The sequence below is a fragment of the Ovis aries genome, chromosome X (assembly GCF_016772045.2).
Source record: "Ovis aries strain OAR_USU_Benz2616 breed Rambouillet chromosome X, ARS-UI_Ramb_v3.0, whole genome shotgun sequence".
In the NCBI taxonomy this organism is placed as follows: Eukaryota; Metazoa; Chordata; class Mammalia; order Artiodactyla; family Bovidae; genus Ovis; species Ovis aries.
The window spans coordinates 63,738,494-63,754,464 of NC_056080.1; the positions used below are offsets into that span (position 1 = coordinate 63,738,494).

At 38.9% G+C, this 15,971-nt stretch overlaps 1 pseudogene; it reads left to right on the forward strand.

Annotated features, from left to right (window-relative positions):
• Positions 1-8,238: 8,238 nt before the first annotated feature.
• On the forward strand, positions 8,239-8,717 carry LOC106991967 (large ribosomal subunit protein eL21-like; annotated as a pseudogene).
• Positions 8,718-15,971: the final 7,254 nt, after the last annotated feature.

A 15,971-nucleotide genomic window follows, 5' to 3' on the forward strand; every position in this document is an offset into this window, starting at 1 on the left:
TTAGAGACAATCTCTAATAAAACAATTTGCTGAACACTAAGCTGTCCTGACCTGTATGACACCAAGGAAGCCAAGCTTACAAATAAAAGAGTAGAAACATTAATAGGCTACACACTGAAGAAAGAGAATTTACAGAATCGATCCAGGCAAGCCACCACTGCAACCTCAGAGACAGAACGGGTAGGAATCAAAACCTGAAATTAACCTTTTGATGAACTGCCAACTGTTTTCCAAAGTGGCTACACCCACTGTTTTCCAAAGTGGCTACATACCACAACCAGAGAGTCTATGTGGTACAAAGAAGACTCAGTGCAGCCCCCTCCCCAGCCAAAAGTAAAAGATCACTCTGATAGCAATAGAAGATCAATTGGGTGGAGGAGAAACTAGTGGTCAGGAGTATAGGATTTTCCTTAATAGTACTTTGTAATTTGTAAACAGGAATAGAAAAAAGAAATCGTTGGGTTGATTTGTGAGTAGGAATTGGCAGGATAAATATAGTGGAAAATCAATAGGATGGCTATGGTCAAAAAGATGGACAATAAACAAGCTTTGGCAAGGATGTGGAAAAAACTGTAACTCTCATACACTGTTGCTGGGAATGTAAAACTGTGTAGCTGCTTTGGAAAACAGTGTACCGCTATTTACAACAGCTAGAACATGGAAGCAACCTAGATGTCCATTGACAGATGAATGGATAAAGAAGCTGTGGTACATACATACAATGGAATAAAAGCCATAAAAAAGAACACATTTAAGTAGTTCTAATGAGATGAACAAACCTAGAGCCTATTATACAGAGTGAAGTAAGTCAGAAAGAGAAATATAAATATTGTATTCTGATGCATATAAATGGAATCTAGAAAGATGGTACTGATTAACTTATTTTCAGGGCAGCAATGGTGAAACAGACCTAAAGAACAGACTTATGGACATGGTAGGAAGGAAGGAGGAAGAAGGTGAGATGTATGGAGAGAGTAACATGGAAACTTACAATGCCATATGTAAAATAGATAGCCAATAGGAATTTGCTGTATGACTCAGGGAACTCAAATAGGGGCTCTGTGACAATCTAGATGGGTGGGATGGGGAAGGAAATGGGAGGGAGGGAGGGGACATGGGTGTATCTATGGCTGATTCTTGTTGATGTTTGACAAAAAACCCATAAAACTGTGTAAAGAAATTATCCTTCAATTAAAAAAAGCAAAGTGGCAAAAAAAAAAAAAGTGCTGCCAGTTTCTCAAAAGGTTAAACTTAGAGTAACCTACCATATGTCTCAAACAACCCAAAATATCCATCAATTGATGACTGGATAAACAATATGATATATTCATACAATGGAATACTATTTGGACATAAAAAGGAATAAAGGAAGTTCTGTCACAAACATGGATAAACCTTGAAAACACTATGCTAAGTAAAAAAGTCAGACCAAAAGGAGATATATTATATGATTTCATTTATATAAAATGCTCAGTTCAGTTCAGTTCAGTTATTCAGTCATGTCTGATTCTGCAACCCCATGGACCGCAGCACGCCAGGCTTCCCTGTCCATCACCAATTCCTGGAGCTTGCTCAAACTCATGTCCATTGACTCAGTGATGCCATCCAACAATCTCATCCTCTGTCATCCCCTTCTCCTCCTGCCTTCAATCTTTCCCAGCATCATGATCTTTTCCAGTGAGTCAGTTCTTCACATCAGGTGGCCAAAGTATTGGAGTTTCAGCTTCAGCATCAGTCTTTCCAATGAATATTCAGGACTAATTTCCTTTAGGATTGACTGGTTTGATCTCCTGGCAGTCCAAGGGACTCTCAAGCGTCTTCTCCAACACCACAGTTCAAAAGCATCAATTCTTCGGCACTCAGCTTTCTTTATAGTCCATCTCTCACACCCATACATGACTACTGGAAAAAACATAGCTCAGACTAGATGGACCTTTGTTGGCATAGTAATGTCTGCTTTTTAATATGCTGTCTAGGTTTGTCATAGCTTTTCTTCCATGGAGCAAGCATCTTTAAGTTTCATGATTTTGCTTTTTTTTTTTTTTTTGGCTGTATTTTGCTTAAATTTCATGCAGTGACCCTCTGCAGTGATTTTGGAGCCCAAGAAAATAAAGTCTGCCACTGTTTCCACTGTTTCCCCATCTATTTGCCATGAAGTGATGGGACCGGATACCATGATCTTAGTTTTTTGAATGTTGAGTTTTAAGCCAGCTTTTTTACTCTCTTCTTTCACCTTCATCAAGAAGCTCTTTAGTTCCTCTTTGCTTTCTGCGATAAGGGTTGTGTCATCTGCATATCTGAGGTTATTGATGTTTCTCCCAGCAATCTTGATTACAGCTTGTGCTTCATCCAGCCTGGCATTTCGCATGATGTACTCTGCATATAAGTTAAATAAGCAAGGTGACAATATATACCCTTGACGTACTCCTTTCCCAGTTTGAAACCAGTTCATTGTTCCATGTCCAGTTCTAACTGTTGCTTCTTGACCTACATACAGGTTTCTCAGGAGGCAGGTAAGGTGGTCTGGTATTCCCATCTCTTTCAGAATTTTCCACAGTTTGTTGTGATCCACACAGTCGAAGGCTTTGGCATAGTCAATAAAGCAAAAGTAGTTGTTTTTCTGGAATTCTCTTGCTTTTTCGATGATCCAACAGATGTTGGCAGTTTGATCTTTGGTTCCTCTGCCTTTTCTAAATCCAGCTTGAACATCTGGAAGTTCTCAGTTCACCTATTGTTGAAGCCTCGCTTGAAGAATTTTGAGCATTACTTTGGTAGCGTGTGACATGAGTGCAATTGTGTGATAGTTTGAACATTCTTTGGCATTGCCTTTCTTTGGGATTGGAATGAAAACTGACCTTTTCCAGTTCTGTGGCCAATGCTGAGTTTTCTAAATTTGCCGGCATATTGAGTGCAGCACTTTAGCAGCAGCATCTTTTAGGATTTGAAACAGCTCAACTGGAATTCTATCACCTCCACTAGCTTAGTTCATAGTGATGCTTCCTAAGGCCCACTTTACCTCGCACTCCAGGATGTCTGGCTCTAGGTGAGTGACCACACCACTGTGATTATCTGGATCATTAAGATCTTTTTTGTATAGTTCTTCTGTATATTCTTGCCACCTTTTCTTAATACCTTCTGCTTCTATTAGGTCTGTACCATTTCTGTCCTTTATTGTGCCCATCTTTGCATGAAATGTTCCCTTGGTATCTCTGATTTTCTTAAAGAGATCTCTAGTCTTTCCCATTCTATTGTTTTCCTCTATTTCTTTGCACTAATCACTGAGGAAGTCTTTCTTATCTCTCCTTGCTATTCTTTGGAACACTGCATTCAAATGGGTATATCTTTCCTTTTCTCCTTTGCCTTTAGCTTTCTTTTCTCAGCTATTTGTAAGGCCTCTTCAGGCAACCATTTTGTCTTTTCTATTTCTTTTTCTTGAGGATGGTCTTGATCATTGCCTCCTGTACAATGTCATGAACCTCTGTCCATAGTTCTTCAGGCACTCTGTCTATCAGATATAATCCCTTGAATCTATTCGTCACTTCCACTGTATAATCGTAAGGGATTTGATTTAGGTCATACCTGAATGGTCTAGTGGTTTTCCCTAGTTTCTTCATTTTAAGTCTGAATTTTGCAATCAGGAGTTCATGATCTAAGCCACAGTCAGCTCCCCATCTTGTTTTTTGCTGACCGTATAGAGCTTCTCCATCTTCGGCTGCAATAAAATATTCAGAGTGGACAAATTCATAGAGACAGAAAGTAGATTGTTGATTGCCAGGGACTAAGGGATGGTGAAAATAGGAAGTGACTGCTAACCGGTACAGTTTCTTTTTGGTGTGATGAAAATATTCTGGAATTAGATGGTGGTAATGATTGCACAACCTTGTGAATATACTAAAAACCACTGAGTTATATACTTTAAAATGATGTATTTTATGGTATGTGAATTACATCTCATTTTAAAAAAAGCAATGTTTAACTGAAAGCAGCCAGATGCCAAAGGTTATATAGTGTATGATTCCATTCATATGAAATTTCTAAAAAAGGCATATCTATAGAGACAGAAAGTAGATTAGTGGTTGCCTAGGGATAGGGACGAGTAAGGAGACTGACAGACAAAGGGTACAAAAGATCTTGTGGTCTGATGGAAATATTCTAAAGTCAGATTGTGGTCACAGTTGTACAACTATATAATTTACTAAAAATTATTGAATTGTATACTTCAAATAGGTGAATTTTATGGTATGTAAGTTGTACCTCAGTAAAGATATTGTTAAAAAAGAAAATATAAATAAACTAAGGCTCCTTAGAGAAATGGCAGGTTTCAGGCAGGAAATATACAAGGTAATCTCTATACCAAAAATCAAGCAAGCTATGAAAACCTAATGACTAGTGTTGAAGGGATACAGGAGGTAACATTTTGGCAAGATATGGGACAATTTGAGTGTTAAAAAGGATAATGAATGCAATCAATTGAAACCCACTGAATATATTTTTAAAAACACGGGTTCATAATGATAAAGTGAGAACAGACACATACAACTCACTGGATTTCATTGAAAGTAAGTAAACAGGGCACAAAGGGTTTATTCTAAAAACTGGCAATCAAGTCCAAGGTAAAGAATTAAGTATCTCTCCTGTCCTCTCTGCACAAGTAACTCAATAGTTGTAATTGATGAGAGAAAGTTTATTTTCAGAAGAATTCCAACTAATTAATGTAGAAGATAAAATTGGAAAATCACCACCTTGAAATTCCTAGTAAAATAATTAATTCTGCTAATGATCATCAATGAATTAAATCAATGGATGAAAGGTTGATGGGAAACATCATAAAGAAGGAATCAGACTGTCACCTGCTCATTAAAAGTAGAATAGACATGAGGCTCCAGATGCAACACCAACCCTTGTGAAATATTCTTGACAAAAAAAAAAAAAGTTGAACCTGAATCAAGCCTCTAAAGCTAACTTCCATTATAGAAAAATATGGAGTGTATAGAGGAATAAAGTAAATGATAGCATAAGAAAGGTAACAGACAAATCCAAAATGTGGGATTTTCTGTAGGACAGCTGACCCACTTTTTGTAACAAGTCGATGGCTTGAAAAAGTAAAGTGCAGACTGCTCTAGATTAAGAGAGCCTTAAGAAATAATATGGACCACAGCCTTGTCTAACTCAATGAAACTAAGCCATGCCATGTGGGGCCACCCAAGACGGGAGGGTCATGGTAGAGAGGTCTGACAGAATGTGGTCCACTGGAGAAGGGAATGGCAAACCACGTCCGTATTCTTGCCTTGAGAACCCCATGAACAGTATGAAAAGGCAAAATGATAGGATACTGAAAGGGGAATTCCCCGGGTCGGTAGGTGCCCAATATGCTACTGGAGATCAGTGGAGAAATAACTCCAGAAAGAATGAAGGGATGGAGCCAAAGCAAAAACAATAATGCTGAAGATGAAACTCCAATACTTTGGCCACATCATGAGAAAAGCTGACTCATTGGAAAGGACCCTGATGCTGGGAGGGATTGGGGGCAGGAGGAGAAGGGGACAACAGTGGATGAGATGGCTGGATGGCATCACTGATTCGATGGACATGAGTTTGAGTGAACTCCGGGAGTTGGTGATGGACAGGGAGGCCTGGTGTGCTGTGATTCATGGGGTCGCAAAGAGTCGGACACGACTGAGCGACTGAACTGAACTGAACTGAAGAAATAATAACCATCTGTGTAACTGAAACTTTGTATACCTTGACCAACATTTTTCCCTTTAACCCCTATCCTCCCTGGTCATAGTAAATATTCCCTAGTGTATACCTGTATCAAATCATAAAGTTGTAAACCTTTAATATATAGAAGTCTTTTGGACTCTGTGGGAGAGGGAGAGGGTGGGATGATTTGGGAGAATGGCATTAAAACATGTATAATATCATATATGAAATGAATCGCCAGTCCAGGTTCGATGCATGATACTGGATGCTTGGGGCCGGTGCACTGGGAAGACCCAGAGGGATGGTACGGGGAGGGAGGTGGGAAGGGGATTCAGGATGGGGAACACATGTATACCTGTGGCGGATTCATGTTGATGTATGACAAAACCAATATAATATTGTAAAGTAATTAACCTCCAATTAAAAAATAAATAAATTTATATTTGAAAAAATATATATATATATGATTTTTTTTCTTTTTGGTAGAGCTTTGTAGGCTCTTAGTTCCCTGACCAGGGATCAAACTTGATCTCCTGCATTAGAAGCATGGAGTCCTAACCACTGGACTGCCAGATAATTCCTTAAATATATACTACTTTTATTTGTCAATTACACCTTGTCTTGGTCTGTTCGTTCAGGCTGCTATAATAAAATACCATATACTTGTGCGTGTGTGTGTGTTCAGTTGGTCAGTCATGTCCAACTCTTTGCAACCCGCCAGGCTCCTCTGTCCATAGGATTCTCCAGGCAAGAATACTGGAATGGGTTGCCATTTCTTACTCCAATTATACCTCATCTTAGTCTGTTTGTCCAGGTTACTATAACAAAATACCATAACTTATAAGTAACATAAATTTATTTCTTATAGTTCTAGAGACAGGGAGGGAAGTCCAAGATCAAAGTGCTGGCAGATTAAGTGTCTGGTAAGATCCCCTCTTTACAGACAACTCTTCTCTGTGTCCTCACATGGTGGAATGAGTAAGGGATTTCTCTGAAGTCTTTCTTATAAAGGCACTAATCCTATCCATGAGGGCTCTGTCCTCACGACGTAATCATCTTCTAAATGCCCTACCTCCTAACACCATCACGATGGGGGTTAGGTTTCAACATACAAACTTGGGGAAGGGGATGGAACACAAACATTTATTCTATAGCAATGTCAGTAAGCAGGTAAAAATGATGATAACCAAATGTAATATGAGAACATTGTTTGGATCTTTATATGAACAAACCAACTGTCGGACAATCTTTTGAGATAATCTGAGAAATTTTATAATGAACTGGGTACTAGATACTACTAAAGAATTATTAATTTTGTAAGATAGCATAAGGAGAAGGCAATGGCAACCCACTCCAGTACTCTTGCCTGGGAAATCCCATGGACAGAGGAGCCTGGTAGGCTACAGTCCATGGGGTCGCGAGGAGTCAGACACGACTGAGCAACTTCACTTTCACGTTTCACTTTCATGCACTGGAGAAGGAAATGGCAACCCACTCCAGTGTTCTTGCCTGGAGAATCCCAGGAATGGGGGAGCCTGGTGGGCCGCCGTTTATGGGGTCGCACAGAGTTGGACACAACTGAAGTGACTTAGCAGCAGCAGTTACTGGGTACATGAAGGTTCATTATATAATTCTCTTTATTTATGAGTACATTTGAAGACATTTATTTAAAGTCACAAATCTGACCATGTAACTTCCGAGTATAAAAAAAGCTTCAGTAGTTCTCCAAGGTCCACAGAGATAAAGCTCAAATCTATAGCATGGTCTATAAAGCCCTCCATAATGCAGTCCCCAGCCTCATCTCCTACCACTCCCTAAATTACAATCCTTAAACCTATTTCACATCCCCATGCCTTTGCTCCTGTTTCCTCTGTTTTTTGTTATCACACTTCCTCCTAAAACTTTCTGGCTTGAGGAGAGCTTTCTGACGCCAGCACAAGTCTCCATGAAGCCTTTCTTGACCTCCAATATTCAATCTACTTTGGTTTGAACCTTTTTCTCCTATCACATAATATCTGTGTTCTTATCTGTAGCCTTAGAGTCTTTGCTCAGGTTCGAACTGTACCTAGGAACTGCTGTACCAAGTCCTTCCACGGATCTCACTGGACTGTTTCCCACTGAGAGAGCTCAAAAGTCACTATCCTACAGCACAACATTTAAGGAGGCACTCACTCTCAGGGTCAAGCAAGTGTAGCATCGGCACTACAGGCATCTCATTTTGCTTCACCTTAGATCTGGTCCCTCCTCACACCTAAGTCCAAACATTAAAGTTCTTCTATCTTTTATCACTCTGGTCTCAGGTTCACTCACATATACCTCTTTAATTCCCTTCTGACAGTTGACATATGAGAAAATGTGCCTCTCTCCATTTGTAAGTTGAAAATTTCCCCTGACTGTGGGCCCTGGTTGCTGAGTATAAGGGAAGTGTTGGTGTTACACCAGTCACAGAAATGGAAATAGCTTAGATCCTTAGTGAAATTAAACATAAGAACCAGCTTTTCGGCCAGAACCACCATCTTCCAGTAATTCGCCAAAATGACCAACACAAAGGGAAAGAAGAGGGGCACCCGCTACATATTCTCTAGGCCTTTTAGAAAACATGGAGTTGTTCCTTTGGCCACATACATGAGAATCTACAAGAAGGGTGATATTGTAGATATCAAGGGAATGGGTACTGTTCAAAAAGGAATACCCCACAAATGTTGCCATGGCAAAACTGGGAGAGTCTACAATGTTACCCAGCATGCTGTTGTCATCATTATAAACAAGTTAAGGGCAAGATTCTTGCCAAGAGAACTAATGTGTGTATCAAGCATATTAAGCACTCTAAGAGCCGAGACAGCTTCCTGAAATGTGTGAAGGAAAATGATCAGAAAAAGAAGGAAGCCAAAGAGAAAGGGACTTGGGTTCAGCTGAAGCACCAGCCTGCTCCACCCAGGGAAGCACACTTCAGGAGGATCAATGGAAAGGAACCCAAACTGTTAGAGCCCATTCCCTAGGAATTTACGGCCTGATGGGTATAAAAATAAAGACCTGGACTGTACAAATGTTTCTCTTAATTAAGGAGAGGTGTTGTGTCCAAACTCAGTAGGTGATGTCTTTTCAAATTTAGTGTTTTTTCTTCCTGAAAGATGAAAGATATTTTGTTTTTCAGTATGCTCCATTTTTTAATAAACTGCCAGATATTATTTATTAAAAAATAATAAATAAATAAACATAAGAACCAGTGCCATCAAATTCTAAAAACTCTTGAAAATACCCCACAGATCCCTTCAAAGCACTGTAAGTATCTACCTACATCTTCTTCCTCTAAGTGTATGCATGCTAAGTCACTTCAGTCATTTCTGACTCTTTGAGACCCTATGGACTGTAGCCCACCAGGCTCCTCTGTCCATGGGATTCTCCAAACAAGAATACTGGAGTGGGTTGCTGTGCCCTCCTCCAGGAAATCTTCCCCACCCAGGGATCAAATCCACGACTCTTAAGTCTTCTGCATTGGCAGGTGGGTTCTTCACTACTAGCACTGCCTTTCTCTCAAATACTCAAGTTAAACTTAAAAAATTCATCCAATTTTCATTTAATACCTAACATTACAAAAATATTTTCTATTTTTCATTGCTTATGTGTAATGCTTAATTTACCCTGTAGGCTTTTTATCTGCTACTCTGAAAACACAACCACTACTCTTAAATAGTTTCTCTGATAAAACTGTCCAAAACTTCAAGTCACTAATTTTAAAAATGTTTAAAAATATAACCATAAAAGAATTAAATATTCATCCTGCCAACTATGTTTAAACTATGCACAGGCTTCAGTAGTTGCAGCATGTGGGCTCAGTAGTTGTGGCTCCCAAGCTCTAGAGTACTCAATAGTTTTGGCTCATAGGCTTAGTGGCTCCACAGCATATGGGATCTTCCTGGACCAGGGTTCAAACCCATGTCTCCTGCATTGTCAAGAGGATTCTTTATCACTGAGCCAGGGAAGCCCAGTATGACCATTTTAACAATGTTAATACTTCCAGACCATGAAAACGGGGTATCTTTCCATTTCTTTGCATCATTTTCAATTCCTTTCATCTGTATTTTATCGTTTTCAGAGTATAGGTCTTTCACCTCCTCTAAGTTTACTCCTAGATGTTTTATTCTTTTTGATGCAATTTTAAGTAGGACTGTTTTCTTGCTTTCTCTTGCTGATAGTTCACTACAAATGTATATAAAAGCAACAGGTTTCTGTCTACTAATCTTGTATCCTGCAACTTTACTGAATTCATTGATTAGTTCTAGTAGTTTTCTGATGGAGACTTTAGGGTCTTCTATATTTAGTATCATGTCATCTGTAAATAGTGAGTTTTACTTCTTCCCTTCCAATTTAGATTCATTTTATCTCTTTGTCTTGTCTGATTGCTGTGGCCAGGGCTTCTAATACTATGGTAAATATATGCAGTAAGAGTAGGCATCCTTATCTTGTTCCTAATTTAAGAGAAAACGCTTTTAGCTTTTCACTATTGAGTATGGTGCTAGCTGTGGGTTTGTCATATATGGCCTTTATTATGTTGAGATTTGTTCCCTCTATATCCACTTTGATGAGAGTTTTTATTATGAATGAATGTTGAATTTTGTCAAATGCTTTTTCTGCATCTAATGAGATGAGCATGTAATTTTTATCCTTCCTTTTGTTAATGAGGTGTATTACATTGATTTGTGAATGTTGAACCATCCTTGCATCCCTAGAATAGATCCCATTTGTTCATGTTGTATGATCCTTTTCATATATTGTTGAATTCAGTCTGCTATTATTTTGCTGATAATTTTTGTATCTAAATTCATCAGAGATACTGGCATGTAATCTCTTCTATTGTACTGTTTCTGTCTAGTTTTGGTATCAGGGTAATGATGGCCTTGTAGAATGAATTTGGGAGTGTTCCCTCCTTTTCAATTTTTTGGAATCGTTGGAGAAGGATAGTATTCTTTATATGTTTGGTAGAAATCCCCTGTGAAGCTCTCCAGTATTGGACTTATGTTTTCTGGGAGTTATTTAAATTACTAATTGCACTTTCAGATGTTCAAGCTGGTTTTAGAAATGGCAGAGGAACCAGAGGTCAAATTGCCAACATCCACCGGATCATCAAAAAAGCAAGAGAGTTCCAGAAAAACATCTATTTTTGCTTTGTTGACTATGCCAAAGCCTTTGACTGTGTGGATCACAATAAACTGTGGAAGATTCTGAAAGAGATGGGAATACCAGACCATCTGACCTGCCTTTTGAGAAACCTGTATGCAGGTCAGGAAGCAACAGTTAGAACTGGATATGGAACAACAAACTGGTTCCAAATAGAAAAAGAAGTATGTCAAGGCTGTATATTGTCACCCTGCTTATTTAACTTCTATGCAGAGTACATCATGAGAAACACTGGGCTGGAAGAAGCACAAGCTGGAATCAAGATTGCCAGGAGAAATATCAATAACCTCAGATATGCAGATGACATCACCCTTATGACAGAAAGTAAAAAAGAACTAAAGAGCTTCTTGATGAAAGTGAAAGAGGAGAGTGAAAAAGTTGGCTTAAAGCTCAACATTCAGAAAACTAAGATCATGGCATCCAGTCCCATCACTTCATGGCAAATAGATGGGAAAACAGTGGAAACAGTGTCAGACTTTATTTTTCTGGGCTCAAAATCACTACAGATGGTGATTGCAGCCATGAAATTAAAAGATGCTTAGTCCTTGGAAGGAAAGTTATGACCAACCTAGACAGCATATTGAAAAGCAGAAACATTACTTTGTCAACAAAGGTCCGTCTATTCACGGCTATGGTTTTTCCAGTGGTCATGTATGGATGTGAGAGTTGGACTATAAAGAAAACTGAGCACTGAAGAATTGATGCTTTTGAACTGTGATGTTGGAGAAGACTCTTGAGAGTCCCTTGGACTCCAAAGAGATCCAACCAGTCCATCCTAAAGGAGATCAGTCCTGGGTGTTCATTGGTAGGACTGATGTTGAAGCTGAAACTCAAGTACTTTGGCCACCTGATGCAAAGGGCTGACTCATTGGAAAAGACCCTGATACTGGGAAAGATTGAGGGCAGGAGGAGAAGGGGATGACAGAGGATGAGATGGTTGGATGGCATCTCTGACTCAATGGACATGGGTTTGGGTGAACTCCGGGAGTTGGTGATGGGCAGGGAGGCCTGGCGTGCTTCAGTTCATGGGGTCGCAAAGAGTCGGACACAACTGAGCGACTGAACTGAACTGAATTCAGTTAGTACACTGTATACTCTCCTCAGCAACAATAGCCCTTGTCCTAGCGGAGAGCTGTGCTGGAGCAAGAGAGGCCATAATGGGTTCTTGGTGTGGGCCAGGGCACACATCGTGATACTGGTCAGAGTCCCAGGCAGTTTCTATCAGCTTCCTCTGCCATGTTTTGAGAGTACGCAAGTGTGTGCCTGCTCTTCAGGGGCACAGTCATGGTTTCTTATAACTCTATTAGTGCCATTAGTTTTCATACCAGCTAAGAGGATTTGTCTTCCCAGTATTGGACCCTAATATGTGCTTTGAGCTGTTCACTCCCTAGGAAGGGTCTCTAAGTTCGGTGTGCAGGTTCTGATCAGATTGCTGCTTCTCCCTCTCTACCAAATTCATTTGGATCTTTCTTTACAGCTTTGGTTACAGAAGAGTCTTTCTGTCTTTCTCTAGTTTGTTTTCGGTGAGAATTGCTCCACCCATATATATATTTTTGATGTATTTATAGGGGTAGGTAAGATCAACATCCTCAAACTTCACCATTTTGATCTCTTCCCCCAAAAGACAATAATCTTAGAGAAGTTTTCCAAATCTTAGGACTTCCCTGGCAGTACAGTGGATAAGAATCTGCCTCCCAATGCAGGGGCTGCTGCTGCTGCTGCTGCTAAGTCGCTTCAGTTGCGTCCGACTCTGCGACCCCAGAGACGGCAGCCCACGAGGCACCACCGTCCCTGGGATTCTCCAGGCAAGAACACTGGAGTGGGTTGCCATTGGACACAGGTTCAATCCCTGGTCCAGGAAGATTCCACATGCCACAGAGCAACTAAGCCTGTGCTTCACAGCTACTGAGTCCATGCTCTAGAGCCCATGAGCCGTTTACTGCTGAGCCCCTGTGTCACAACTACTGAAGCCTGCTCACTCTAGGGCCCATGAGCCACAACTACTGAAGCCCATGCTCCCTAGAGCCTGGAAGTCACAATTACCGAGCCTGAGAGCAACTACCAAAGCCCATGCACCTAGAGCCTGTCTTCAACAACAAGAGAAGCCACAACAGTGAGAAGCCCATACACTGCAACTAGAGAGTAGCCCCCACTCTCCTCAACTAGAGAAAGCCCATGAGCAACAATGAAGATCCAGTGCAACCAAAACTATAAATAAATAAATAATGTTTAAAAGAATTTTTATAAATCTTGAAAAGTTATTAAGAGACTAAAAATAATCTTTTTCTAAAAGAAGGAACATAGTATTTTGTGTCACACAGGCCAGGATTCAAATCCTTGCTCTGTCACTTATTTGCATGATCCCCTGGAGAAGGGATAGGCTACCCACTCCAGTATTCTTGGGCCTCCCTTGTGGCTCAGCTGGTAAAGAATCTGCCTGCAATGCAAAAGACCTGGGTTCAATCCCTGGGTGGGGAAGATCCCCTGGAGAAGGGAAAAGCTACCCACTCCAGTATTCTGGCCTGGAGATTTCCATGAACTGTACAGTCCATGGGGTCGCAAACAGTCAGACACGACTGAGAGACTCTCCTTTCACTTTCAGGCAAGTGGCTTAGCTTTTCTCAGCTTCAATTTCTTCATGTTGTAAAGATAATACTACTTAGTTCTCTAGTTATACACACATACTCACCCCTCCCTAACTTACAAAGAGCTTTTACAAATCATTACAAATCAACAGGAAAATGATGAACACCCCAAGAGAAAAATGGGCAAAATATAAGAATTTATTAAAAATTATATATAGATAATAAATATAGTTTGTGGAAAAATGTTCAATCTCACCACTAGTCAAAGACATGCCAATAAAACTGAAATATAATTTTTAATCTATGAGAGACTGACAAGGAATAAAAACATTGATAAAATCCAGTGTTGATGAAAGTATGGGAAAATGTACTATTGGTGATAATACAACCTGGTATAACATTTCTATAAAGCATTCGATAATATCCATTAAAACTGACCTAGAAAGTTCTACACTGAAAACTATAAAACATAAGAAAAATTTAAAGGCCTAAATAAATGGACATGCCATGTTCTTAGATTGAAAGATGCAATATTGTTAAGGTGTCAAACCTCTCTAAACTCATCTATAGACTCAATAAAATTGTCATCATAACGCCATCACGTTTTAAAATAGAAATTGGCAAGCTGATTTTTAGATGTACATGGAAATGCAAAGGACCTACAATATCCAAAGGAATTTCAAAAAAGATTAACAAAGTTGGTAGATCTATATTCCTGACTTTAAGACTTACTACAAAGAAAGTTACAGTATTTGATAGACAAATAGGTCAATGGAACAGAATAGAGAGTTCTATACATGCAAAGTAATTTGATTTTTGACAAAGCAATATTGGCTTGAGGAAAGGAAAAGTCTTTCAAACAAATGGTGCTGGAAAAACTGGCCATCAATACAGAGAAAATAAACCTCAACCCCAATCCTACATCATTCATAAAAACTAACTGAATGTCAATTATACCTCAATAAAGCTGAAATTTTTAGAAAACCAATTGAAGATAGATTGTGGAACCAGTCATAAAATACAATTTTTAAAACTATAAAGTTTCTAGAAGAAAACTCAGGAAGGGATCTTTGAGACTTGAGGATAGACAAAGCTTTCTTAGAAAGAACACAAAGCAATATTCATATAAAAGAAAAATTATAAATTAGATTTCACCAAATTTAAAAAAAAAAGAAACCTGTTCATCAAAAATCACCACTAAGAAAATGAATAGGCAAGTGACAGACTAGGAGAAAATATTTGTAAAACATATACCTGACAAAGAACTTGTAACCAGAGTATTAACGAACTCCTATCTTAGAAGACTATGTCAAAAGATATAGAATGTGTTGCAAGCCACAATCTAGGAGGAAGATAAATGCCATGGTTGTTTACTGGATGGTCTGTGGTCACAGCAACCAGACCTGTATGTAGAACAAGAGGAAGTGCCTTCCCCACAGTCTTAACAGGAGCTAAAGGAACCACTTCCACAGGCTTGGCATGAGTATACTCGTTTTCCTACCTCCCTGCCAGCAATAGCTATAAAAACTTCATTTGTATGCATAGATACATGGGAAATCTCTGCCCCTTCCCCTCAATTTTGTTGTGAACCTAAAAATTTCCCCCCAAAAAAGTCTTTATTAAAAAATACAGAAAAAAAGAACTCATGCTTAGTCGCCAAGTCTTGCCCAACTCTTTGCAACCCCATGGACTATAGCCCACCAGGCTCCTCTGTCCATGGGATTCTTCAGGCAAGAATATTAGAGTGGATTGCCCAATTCAATAATTTAAAAAGGCAAACAATCTAGTTTGGAAAATGGAGAAAATATTTGAATAGACACTTCACAAAGAAAAATGTATAAATAGTCAATAAGCAAGTGAAAAAGTGCTTGACATTACTAGTTATCAGAGAAATCCATATTAAAACTACAATGGATGCTACTACACAGCAAAATGCCTAAAATTTAAAAGACCAACCATATCAAATGTTGGAGAAGATATAGAACAAGTGGAATTCTTATACATTATTAATATGAATATAAAATGGTACAACCATTTACAAGAACTGTTTTGAAGTATCTTATAAATTTAAATATATATCCATCCTACAGTCTAGAAATGCCACTTCTATCTAGATACTTACCAAAAAAACCCTCCAAAAGACAAAGCAACAAAAGTATATGTTTATGAAAATACTTTAGTCATAATAGCTAAAAAAAACATAAACAATCCAAATGTTCATCAATAATAGAAAGGACAGACTGGTATATTCACACACTGGGATATCACCCAATAATGAAAAGGAGAAAACTTGATATGCACAATTAACATGGGAAAATCTCAGAAACATTATGCTGAGCAAAAGAAGCATTACATATAAACTGTTCCTTACAAGCTATAGATTTTGAAGCAAATGTTGGTTAATAAATGCATTAACAAGTAATACATTTTACTAAGGAGAGAACCAGACAATTACACAAAGATTCATGGGTAAGAGTGTTCATCACAGGTGCTTATAATAGCAAG